Source organism: Bombina bombina, chromosome 6, assembly GCF_027579735.1.
Source record: "Bombina bombina isolate aBomBom1 chromosome 6, aBomBom1.pri, whole genome shotgun sequence".
Taxonomy (NCBI): domain Eukaryota; kingdom Metazoa; phylum Chordata; class Amphibia; order Anura; family Bombinatoridae; genus Bombina; species Bombina bombina.
The window spans coordinates 420,530,424-420,543,773 of record NC_069504.1 but is presented as its reverse complement, the minus strand read 5'-3'; positions in this window follow the sequence as shown (position 1 = coordinate 420,543,773).

Genomic DNA, 13,350 nt, shown 5'->3' with positions numbered 1-13,350 from the left:
CTTCATGAGAACTTTACAGACGAAGACATCAAAGAACAAATGGAAAGTAAACAAGTGGAGTCCAGGGCCAGACAACCAGATAACGGTGATGTTCTGACCCCAGATTAGGGGTTAATACTTTATTTTAGTGTAAGTGATGTGGGTGGGCAGCAGATTAGGGGTTAATACTTTATTTTAGTGTTGCCAATGTGGGTGGGTGGTGGATTAGGGGTTAATAAGTTTATTTTCATGTTTGCCGATGTGGGTGGGTGGCAGATTAGGGATAAATAGGTTTATTTTTGTGTTATCAATGTGTGTTGGTGGCAGATTAGGGGTTAATAGGTTTATTTATTAGTAGTGGTTAAAAGGTAGTTTAGTGTACTTTTTAAAATTTTTGTTATGAGTTTTGTGAAACATTTATGTTTTGCAAAATCCATAACTACTGGTCTTTGATTTCGAAATGCATCGTTGCGGTACAGGCTATAACGCTAGCAGAATAGCCGTACCGCATGACTTGTAATACTGGTTGATAAAGATATAAGGAAACTTGATAAAATTAAAATTGAGATGGATGAAGCCCTTAAGGTGGTCAATAATTTTGAAGGCGACTCCAAATTCTCTAAATTAAATGATGAAACAAAAGAGATCATCTCAAAATTACAACAAGAAATTAAACAAAGAAAATGTAGAAATCTAGGACGAGATCAGGACGACTATAAAAATAATCAAGTTTATACATACTACTTAAATATAAATTCATATAACTCAGGGACGGATTGTTCAGATATTGAGGGAGTTACTAAATCAAAAAACGATGGCGTAAGAGCCCAAGTAAGAAAGGAAGGTGACGTGGAGGTAGAAAAAGGAATAGACACAGATCTAAATCCTATAGATATATCCTCAGAGAGAGGGGCAGACCACAAAGGAGAAGAAGGAATTTGAGGAGAGGAGCAGGGATGAGGATGAGAACCTGACGGGACTACAGAGGGGACTTTTAGGGGACCCTCCACAGAATAAAAGCGACGAACTGCAAATAGTAAATTTGTCTTCTTTCCCTTTAAATAATGCACATATTAATCTTCTGAAAAAAGGACTTTCATTTTGTCCAACAAATGCTCTAGACAAATTTACAGTTATTGAGGATTTGAGTTTGTTTGCACAAAAGGTAGTTTTATCGTATGTAATGAAAGGCAAGCAAAATGAAGACGCTTCTGCCAGTGCAAACAATAAAAATCTTGATCAACATGATTTGCAAACAATTACGGATCTGGTAAATTTGTTGGACTCTAATGAACCCCCTGGCAAATCCCTTGATACAGATAGCCAAATACAACAACATGATTAAAATTTTGCTATGATTAAGGTTGATTCTGGCCTAAAAAGAAAATCTGACTACATGCCCCACTTGCATAGGCTCCCGCTGTCCAATTGTTTGTCAAGGAGGTTGAAAAAGAAATTAATAAATTATCCTTTGACAAAATCAGCAATGACAATTTCAAATTTGAGGAGAGACGTGCTCTCTTTGATCTCATGAATAAGTCAGAGATCGTCATAAAACAGGCCGACAAGGGGGGGGGGGGGGGGTTAGTGGTCATGGATGAAGCTTTTTAAGGTAAATAGACAACTAAAAAACAAAGATCAATATTTACAGCTAACACAAAATCCCATCCCTGCAATACAAGCAGAACTCCTACACCTTTTGAATAATGCAAGAAAAGATGGTACAATAAATTAAAAGGAATGGAGTTATTTGTATACAAAGTTTCCCAGAGTACCTGTGTTCTATTGCATCCCCAAATTACATAAAAATTTGAGGGAACCTCCTGGACATCCCATAATTTCGGGGATAGGGAGTATCACGGAGAACCTGGGAAACTATGTTGATAAATTTCTTAAACCTTTTTTATTGACACTAACATCTTATGTAAAAGATACCAGTGATCTCCTAAGGAAGCTGGATGGCCTAGAGGTGGAAGACAACTCTTTATTGGTATCACTAGATGTTGAAGGACTCTACTCCTCCATACCTCACGATGTAGGTCTGAAGGCAGCCAGATTTTTTCTGGAAAGTAGAGGACCACTTTATCAAAAACATACTGAATTCGTACTTTCCCACTTACAATTTGTATTATTAAATAATGTATTTACCTTTGATAAGAGGTTCTACAAGCAAATTAGAGGAACCGTGATGGGGGCAACATGTGCTCCATCATATGCTTGCCTCCATCTCGGTATGTGGGAAAATTTGGTAGTTTTTAGTGAATTACAGGAATGGATTGAGGACCATGTCCTCATCTGGTTATGTTATGTGGATGACGTCTTCCTCTTATGGAGAGGTACAGAGGGCACTTTGAAGGAGTTTGTTAAACTGTTAAACACAAACTGCTACGATATCCTCTTAATGTTTGAATATAATGAAAGTGAGTTGACCTTTCTCGATGTAAAAATTAAAAAAGAAGGGAAAAACTTGACAACAGAAATCTATCATAAAGAGACAGCCACAAACAATATTCTCAAGGCTTTCAGTCATCATCCAAAATCATTAATACGGGGAATCACGGTAGGTCAATTTCTACGACTTAGGCGAAACTGCTCTAGTGTGAGGAAATTCGATAAACATGCCATCGAAATGTTCAGTAGGTTTGATAATAGAGCATACTCGAAAAATATATCTAAAATATGCCATGAATAGAGCTAGGAAGAAAAACAGAGATGACCTGCTTTATAAAACCAAGGCCAAGTCTAGTGATCAAAAAGTGCGTTTTGTCACCCAATATAACTGTCATTGGGACAGGATTCGTACAATCCTGTCTGAGAAATGGCAGTTTCCACAAGCTGATGAAACAATTGGTAAAATTGTAGGGGGAAAACCATCCCTAGTCACCAGGAGAGCCCCCAATTTGAAGGACAAACTAGTTAAAAGTCACTTCATAAAAAGTCCCAACACTAAAGACTGGTTAGAGGAACATAGAAAGGTAAAGGGGTGTTTTCAAAGCGGCCACTGTGTTTTATGTAGGTACATCGTTCGCACAAGGACATTTTCTACTGGGTCGGTGTCCTATCCTATAAATATGATTATAGCCTGATGAAATGGCTCTGCGTAGCCGAGAAACGTGATGCTTTGTTTTTTAAAAACATTTTAATAAATTTGTTTTTATTTATCCTGCTGGAGTTCGATCTCCCCTTTATCCATTATCAACCTACATTAAATACAGAGGAACCGGAGGTTGCTCCCGGTGTATTGTGGTCTGTTTTCTCCCCAGCTGAGTGTGCAGAGCCCCGGAGGTATCGAGAGGAAGGTGTGTTACCACTTTGGGTTCTTGATTGGTTGCTGGTAGTGTGTTCCTGATTGGCGATTGGGTATTGCCTGTGTTGGTCTTCCGGGCGACGCTGAAGTCCCGGTCTGCTGGTTAAGGCACGATTCAGTGCCGCTCCGCTTGTGAGTCCCATTCTTAATTACCCTGCTCTATGTTTGGTCTGTAGCGATATTATTCTATTGGCGCCTTATTTTTCCTGCTACAGATATCACTATTCTGGTTAGAGGAACATAGAAAGGTAAAGGGGTGTTTTCAATGCGGCCACTGTGTTTTATGTAGGTACATCGTTCGCACAAGGACATTTTCTACTGGGTCAGTGTCCTATCCTATAAAGCAGTTTATTAACTGCAAAACTGAAAACACCATTTACCTTCTGTCTTGCAGCTGCCCTGTCTTTTACGTTGGTAAAACGAGACGTATGTTGAAAGACAGGGTCACTGAACACAGAGACGACATAAAGGCAGCCAAAGATGGAGAGATAAAGAGTGGAGTGGTATTGCACTTTTTGACTCACCATAATTGTAATTTATCTGTCTTAAAAGTTATTGGTATTGAATCATGTTCCTTGTATGGAAGGGGAGGAGACATTGATAACGTATTACTTAAAAAAGAAACTGAATGGATGTATAAGCTGCAAACGGTAACGCCAAAAGGCCTTAATGAAAAATTTGAGTTTCCTGCGTTCCTTGGAACATGATATGGGACACATTAAACCGTTATTAACCAAGGTCTGTCTATCCTTTCTCAAGACGTCAAACAAGGAACCCCGAGGGGAACCGAGAGCGGGGTGCGCTAAATGTTGAAAGAAATCAAGTCTGTGCACAAACCATATGATTTTCGTGTAGTCAAACGGTGGTGTGAAGCAAATGTGAAGCGGCGAGCTCCTCTGGTCCTCGGAGTGAAGATTTCTGGAAATTAGAAATAAAAGAGAGGGCGCCACATAGCGTAATACTGTTGAATCTGGGACAAAGAAGAAATATTCAAAAAGGCTTACCGAAAAGCTATGCACCGTACTGTGTGCTGCAGGCAGGTGAATCTCTGCGTGGCTTGGTTAAGGTGAGCGTGCGTCTGTGGGGAATTATATTGCAGACTGCGGTAAAATTCAAGACCAAACACCTTTTCAGAGTTGATCAATAAAGGCGAAAGACAACTTCAGTGAGATAGAATTAAAATCTTTAATCCATAAAAGAACTGCTACGCGTTTCTCGACCGATATCTGGTCGTTTCCTCAGGCATAAAACAATGGATACAATTAGAGCACATTAAAAACCTTAAATACAGGTAAGTTTAAAAGCGGAAGTTGTCATAGTTTCTATAAGAGACCAATAGTGACTAAGTTAACACTGTGGATCTTATTAACGCTCATTGCTCATTATGATTATATTTTCTATTTTATTTTTTTTTTCAGCTCATAAAGGGTTGTTATGATATGTATTACAACCTTTAAAACCTTTTTTCTTTATATTTAAGCTCAAAGTGAAGAAAAAGTTACTAAGAATTTATTTTAACAGCAGCAAGTTAATCCCGCACTGTATTTCTATTTTTGACATCTGAACCAAATATATTAATAATTTATTTTTTAGGTTTTATTGTTTATTTTGTATTTTTCTATTTATTTAATTAAAAGATTTGGCTGTATGCCTATGAATTGGCTGAAACAATGCACATAGGCAACTGCTTTTCAATAAATGCTTTTATCTGATTTGTTTAGAAAATATTTCAACTTTTCCAAAGGAAGATGGCCTTTAACAAAATAAGATTGCACTATAGGTTGCTTGTTCAAACTTAGGCATCCAATCAGCTTACGATCTGACCATCAAAAGAATAGCTGAAGCTAAACAGAGTAAACGTTTGCCCTGAGGAAACCCCTATGACTTTGAGGTCACGTGGGGGGTGAAACGCGCATCGGCAGTGATGTACCTGGAGGTTAATGTGTTCGTTTTCAGACAACATTGTCGTCTCTAACACCACGCTGTTTTGTGGCATCATTCCAAACTGGATTTCTTACTTACTGTAACACCTGCCAGACTGTGGGACTTGCTCTGATTTGAGTCCAGTGCAAATCAACTTCGGCACCACGAAGGAGGATAATGCCTGAACGGTTGTATACATTTCTGGCATAATTACTTTTAACTTTACCTTTTCCTTTGCTTGATAAACTCGCTATAATGTACTTACATAAGCTATTTTAAGACACATTGGGACTAGCTTTGGGTCTGTATACATAGATCCTATAACATTTGTATTTCATGACACCCTATACCGTATCTCTTATGGTGGTGCCCGCTGAAATTGGTGTTGTATACATTCCCTAAGTCTGTGATGTCTTTTTATTTGGATCATTAAAGTCCTGTGTTAAACTGATATATAGGTATAGTGCACAATACATATAACTTATTTGCATTATATTTATTTGTTATATGGGCCTTTTGATTACCATTTCTTTGCTTATGTATTTAAGTTTGTTCTAAAACTTTACAGGCATAGATCCTCATGGATCACTATGATGGTCAGATTTAACGCTCAGAGCGCTACCATCCTCTAGTGGAGGTGTTGCCTGTATTGTGCTGCATTGCTGAGGTGATAGAGCAAGATGTGCTCTTTGTCTTTGTAAATAAAGTGACTGTTAAGTCTGTTTCAAACGCATTAACCTTTTGTGTACACTTTTCTGTGGTTCTTTTGTCAATTCATGGGCTGGGATTGTTTCTCATACTGATGTGTGAATGCAAGATTGGGAAAAACACACAATAAACCATATTTAATGGTGAGACTGCTTCTTTAAAGCATATACAATTAAGGTTGTGCTGAAATCCCTGTCTTGTGTGAAAGTTACCCTATCGTAGGTAACTATCTTATCTCTCTTTTTATTACGTTTCTATAGTAATTTTAAGGGTCTGCACACTGTTACCTTCATATAAGGTCCTTTCTATCTAGGTCCAATTGTACTTAGAATTGTTTTCTCCAAATTTTTCTATTTTGACCTGTCTCCCTTACTAACCCTTTATTTGTAATACTGAATAGGTCACCATTCCACAGGCAAAGGCCAATTTTTCAGCGGTATAGCCATACGGCACAACTTGTAATCCGGGCCGATGGACTTAATATGAATTTCAGGCTTTTTATTTTATTTTTTTAAATGTTCATGTACTGGAGTAATTAATGTTTTTCTAGTTATCCTTGTAGAATATTTCCCCCTCCCAGCAATTTTGCTAAGTGAGTTGTTCCTAACAGTGGCTGAACATGAATACAGCAGTATTCATTTTGTGCTAATGCATACTCTTTCAAGTATGACTACAAATCTTACTGAACTATTACATTAACAGCTAAAAAGCAATGAAAAATGTTTCTTTTACTGAACATTCTATACACCTTAGCTGGTGTATTATGACATCATAATGATCACATCACAGTGACTCTATATTTTAACTGGGACAACACACACAAGCTCCTTATTCTTGTTTTTTCCTGCTTGGAAAGAGTTGATTTTACTGTGAGTCTAGTTATAGTCTAGGAGAAGAATTCTTCAGAGATATGCTACAATGTTCATGGTCTTTTATGGACTTCTGTGTGTGCAGCTGGCATCAGGTAAGTCGATTGGAGCTATTATTGGTTTCCATTGGGCTTTTTTTTCAGGGGGAGGCAAAGGAAATTCTCAAATAAAATAATGACAGTACAAAGAAATACTATGTTAGTACATTCTTTGCTCAATAGCATGGTTTCTAATGACTGTTGCGGTTTTAAGCTATATTGATTGCCAATGTTTAATCCAATCCTGCTATAAAGGGCCAATTGCCACTAAACAGACTGAAAAGATTGTTATATTAATGTTTAAGGCAATTGTGACCATAGTGACTATCATATACACAATTGCCTTACAAGTTTATATATCAATCTTTTCGGTCTGTTTAGTGGCAATTGGCCCTTTATGGCAGGATTGGTTTAAAACATTAGAAATATAGCTTAAAACCGCTGCACTCATTATTTAGCCCACTATTGGTATTTTTATCTGAGCTAATAAAAGGGTAAAAAGTAATAAAGTTTGATTTTTTTTCTAAAACTTAAAACACAAACAATCAGAGTTAACCTGCACACATAGTAAATGCACAATCCAATGAATAATTGACATGTGTTTTGAGTCAATAGTGTAAATAGACAATATGGAAGCGTGTGATACTACTCTATTCAGAGTCCCACTATTTCGGTTATCACAGATCCCAATATATGATATAACAAACTCCAAGTTAAGAAAGTAAACGGAACGGGCTTACCACTTCTATAGCAGCATATATACAAGCTTTATATCTCCAGTGTAATCTCCATAAGTTGGAACTGCTCACTCGTTCAGCATTCAATTGCAGCGTGCAAATGTCGAAATCCCCAGTGATGCGTGGAGCCTCGTTCCTGTGCCTTGGTCCGTCACTCTGGCACAGCTAGTCCAATGAGAGCCAGGGGTTTCTCCACACCCCCTCAGTAATACGAGAAACAGCAAACCAGAACCAAAGAAGCGGTCTCATCAGAAAAGGAAGCCAGGAGAGTGGTGCATTAATAAAAATCCAATATTTATTGCACAAAGTTTAAAAACGAAAAAGGACACAGTGAGCAGAGTAACACAGCTGACGCGTTTCCTGCCTCAATGGCAGTTCATCAGAGCTGAAAGACAAGCATTACTACCAGCTGTTAAGTGCACACAAAGCGCAACATATTCAACCAATTAGTAAGCAGGTAAAATTTAAATCATTCATTGCTTCTGTCTTAGTGCATAAATTAATAGTCATATACACACACAAATAACATTGCTACTCAACAACTAAAGTGAAACCTTATCTAAAATTAAAAATGTTATTAGTACATAGTTAGTAATTTGGCAAACCTATAAATTCATGATTACAAAACGTCATAAATATCCCATTATAAAGAGTTTATAATACCAAACGACCAATAATAGCAGCTTTAGTCACAGTCACGCATACAATTATAATCTATTAGTATATAAGTCAAATGCTTTCTTAATAAATTTTATATACATAACCTGTGACAAAGCTGGTATCTAGGCAATTCTATCTCTCATCAATATCCCAGATATTATTTAGGAAAATAAAAAGGGAATAAAAACAATATCATTAGCCATAATTAATCATAGAGAATTGCATACATGTAGAAAATAGCACTATAGCAATATATTGTATTAGTTTTTATCAATGAAAAGCTTTACGTCACTGATTTTATTTATACCAATAGGATAACCTGTTTTTAGTGTGTAAATACAGAATATTTCCTTTCTGTTTAAAGCTTGGTATCTATCTCCACCTCTTAATCCTATAGTGACATATTCTATACCCTGAAAAGAAAAAAAATCAGGATTACTATCATGTAGCGCAAAATGTTTGGCTACCGGTGTCTTAGGTATCTCTGTTCTCTTATCCTATCTTTTAATAATCTCGAGGTGAGCCCTACATATTGAAAAATTACAACAAAGACAGGTAATCAAATAAATCACATAAGTGGAATTACAATCTATTCTGTCTCTGATTTTATATGTTTTACCTGTGTTTGTTGAAATGAAGGTGTCACCCATTTTAGCATATTTACAACTTTTACAGGGCCTTCCTCCACATTTATAAAAGCCAACCTTTTTTGATAACCAATTTTTATTTTTAGTTCTATCATGAAGATCTTGTTTAGAGCCAAAATTCTTCATGACTTGTTCACCAATAGTTTCAGATTTTCTTTAGACAAAGTTACACATAGTTGAAATAGATTGTAAATCTTTATCATTTTCAAAAATAGGTAACCTTTTCTTAATGATATCACAAATCTCATTAAATTGTTTACTAAATTTTGTCACAAAATGTATACCCTTTCTGTGTTAGTTCTTTTCTTATTGTCTTTAAGTAGATTATCCCTATTAAAGTAAGAAACTTGTTCTGATATCTCTTTTAAGCTTGAAGGATTATAACCTCTCTGAACCAATCTAGATGTTAAATCATTAGCGTGTTTCCAATATTTTTCTAAGGTAGTGCAGTTACGCCTTAACCTTATGTATTGCCCTTTCGGTATTCCCTTCTTAAGGTGCATAGGGTGAGATGAATCCGCTCTTAGAATAGTATTACCACTATTTTTTTTCCTATATACCTCAGTAGTTATTTTATTATCTGAGTGGCAAATCAATACATCTAAATAGGGTAATTCTTTCTCTGAAAATTCTGAAGTAAAACTAAGGTTCCCATTATTATTGTTTAGGTAAGTTAAAAATTCCTCTAAATTAAGTTTGGAGCCATCCCAAATTAACAAAATATTGTCAATGTATCTAGTGTACATCTTGATATTATTCTTATATTTATTGTTAATATTGAATATGGTCTCCATTTCAAAATTTGCAAGATATAAGTTTGCATAAGATGGGGCAAATTTTGCCCCCATCGCAGTGCCCCTTAGTTGAACAAAGAACTCACCATTAAAGACAAAGTAATTATGATTTAACAAAAAGGTAATTGCTTCCAAAATAAAAGCAATCAAATCTTCATTATAATCAGAGTATTTTTCAAGCATATTTTTAATAAAAGTAAAGCTCCACAGTGTAATTAAGTATCTAGATCATAGCGTTAAGAGATTTATTTGACAGAAGGTAATAAAAATGCTCAAAAGTTGCATTATTGCTGGTTATATTGTTTTTAAATATGTTTTGGGGAAATCCAATGGATACAGTCCACTGGACCCCCCTAAGTGTAGGTTTTTTTTTTTTTCTCTCCTCTCCCTGCTCTCTCTCTCTCTCCCATGTCCCCGCACTCCTTTCTGCAATATAAACCTATAAGAATAATAAGATTGAGAGGGCTAAGATATGTATAACTTAGTTTCTTGGAATGTGGGAGGGGTCACCTCCCCAATTAAGAGGAAAAATGTTCTTAAACTAGTGAAAAAACAGAAAGCAGATATTATTTTTCTACAAGAACTTCATTTAAAAGCTGCAGAAATTGCAAAACTTAAGGTTAACTGGATAAAAGAAATTATTGATACACCTTATGATAAGCGTAGTCGTGGAGTAGCCATCTTGTTCCACAGAGATTTGGAATATGAGATAATTAAAAGTGAACTTGACCCGGAGGGCCGATATATTATAATACAGCTCCAAATGGACAATTGTGTCTGGTCCTTCTGTAACATCTATGGTCCTAATAAAAGTGATAAAATCTTTTGGGGTAAGATAGAGAAGAAACTATTTCCTTTGCGAGGGCAAAATGTAATAATTATGGGTGACTTTAATATGACTCTAAACCCAGCAGTCGATAGATTCAAACAAGCAAACAAGCAACAGTAATTTTTTGGAAGCTTGGTGAAGAGCTTAGAGGTTGAGGATATCTGGAGGATACAACACCCAGATGAGCGTAGTTTTTCCTGTGAATCCAGAACTTTCAAAAACATTTCGCGAATAGACTTATTTTTAGTGGACAGATCACTACTCAAACGTGATATGGATACCTCGATTAACGAGATCCTCCTCTCAGACCACGCGATTATAGGGTTAAAAATATAAGCCAGAAAAGTAGGATCTTGTAATAATTTCTTTTTCCCAAAATATATGTGTAATAACAGCAAATTCTGCAATTGGTTAACTAATGCCTGGAGAACCTTTTTAGTCAATAATTCTAGTTATGCTGATAAAACAGAGATTCTCTGGGAAACAGGCAAGGCGGTACTCTGAGGGGAGATTGTGGCCTATATGTCTAAATTAAAAAAGAAGTTCTTGGCACGAGAGATACAATTAGCAAAACAACTTAAAAATGCATATAACACCTACTTGTCTAATCCACAACCCAACACATGGGGCAAATATAAACAGTCAAGAGAGGAAAGAGAAATATTTTTAAAACAGAAATGGACAATGGAAGATTTAAAAACTAGGGCGACCTTCCAAGACCCTAAGGGTATGTGTGCAGGGTATATGGCAAAGTTGATTAAAATAAGAAGTAATAAAAATATGATTTCGAATATAAGGGAAGGAGTTAGTTTCCACTCACAGGCATCCGATGTTAGACAAGCATTTTTTAGATATTATCAAAAATTGTATTCTGCTGAAGATATAGATATAGTCGCTAAAAACAAATTTTGGCAAAGTATTACAGTTCCCAGAGTTTCATCAGAGGCTCTCAAGGAGATTAGTCAAAAAATATCTGAAAGGGAAATAGATATGGCCATAAAAAAACTGAAAAATAATAAAGCTCCGGGCCCTGATGGGCTTCCAGCCGAATTTTATAAAAGTATCAGAGTAGATATTGTTGATATGTTAGAAAAACTTTTTCATGATTATTATGTTAATAATAGCAATCAATCAAAATATTTTACTAGTTCAATTGTTACGTTGATTCATAAGAAAGGTAAAAATTGTGAGGAATTAGGGTCTTATAGACCAATATCTTTGTTAAATGTAGACTATAAAATTTTGATGGTAATAGTGGCAGATAGACTGAAAAGGGTGCTAGGTGAGGTCATACACCATGACCAGTCAGGCTTTATGCCAGGCAGGAATGTGGTTAGAAATATACGGCGCATACTGACAACAATAGACTTTTATTATAATAAATTCAGGGGACATAAGCAACAAATTAATGGTGACCTAGCCCTCCTTGCAATAGATGCGGAAAAATCATTTGATGCTATTTCATGGGACCATTTATTCACGGCACTTGATAAATTCGGCCTACAAGGTAATTTTTTCAATTTAACCAAAGCAATTTATAATAACCCTAGATCACAACTATTAGTAAATGCAGAACTCTCGCAATATATAACATTACATAAAGGGACAAGACAGGGTTGCCCATTATCGCCACTCCTGTTTAACATCTGTCTTGAACCCTTGGCAATTCTTTTAAGGCAAGAGTTAACAGGCATCCGGCTTGGCAAGCAGAATATCAAAATCTCATTATATGCGGACGATTTACTATTGTATTTATATAAAATGACTGAAAGTATTCCAAAATGTCTTAATATAATAGGAACCTATAGTAAATTTTCGGGGCATAGAATGAATCTGCAGAAATCGGAGATACTCTGGCTACAAAAAAACATTTTACTATCATGATTTCAGAAGAACATGCTTTTTAAAAATTATTTAATTGTATTATCTTTTTGGCTTCATTACATTGATATACGTTGATGAAAAGCAAATCTATAGAGGCTCAGTAAATGATCATTGGTTGATGCACATAGATGGCTCGTGTGACTGCGTCAACCATGTGCATCGCTATGTCTGAAAAATGTATATCTATAGAAAGCAGACAATTATATATTATTAACTAATTTTGAAAGATGTTAAAAATACTATTTATTCTATACTCAAATACTGCAACATGGAAGTCAATAGATAATAAATTTACAAAGGCATGTGATTAGGGGTCAGTCAGAGTATGCAGAGATAAAAGTTAAAGTGATATGAAATCAAAAAATTGTATTTCATGATTAATGTCGAACACACCATGTTACACAACATGAATAATTTTTTAATAGTGTCAAATTGCATGATTTCTATTGTCATTATCTCTTGAAGGAGTTTCAATGCAATACTGGTTTGTAAATGAGCCCATGGGTGTTATCTTTAGGGATCACATTAATAGTTGTCTCCTATATTTATAATCAACTCCTAAAAAAAGGTATATTCCCGTTATATATATAAAATTCTAAAAATACATATTTTTATTTTTAATGCGCCATAATTGATAAGACTCAATAATATTTGGGCCTATGTACGGATACACGTACAGAAGCAAATAATTTAAGGTTATTTTTACTCCATATAATATTGGAGACACTGAACTATCATTATTTAACAAACATTTTGCGTCATTTATGTTGTACATTTACCTCTCAAATCACTGTCACAATCGTCCTTTATGCCAATGATGATCTCAGGTCCTAGACGCTGAACAAGCTTCTGCTCATAGTCATTTAAGTCGGGCACATATGCTGGTCCACCCCCGGTAGCACGTGCAGAATTTTTTTCTCTGGCCAATTTATAAAGTTTGATGTTGTTATAACATTTCTTCAACTGTTCGACATC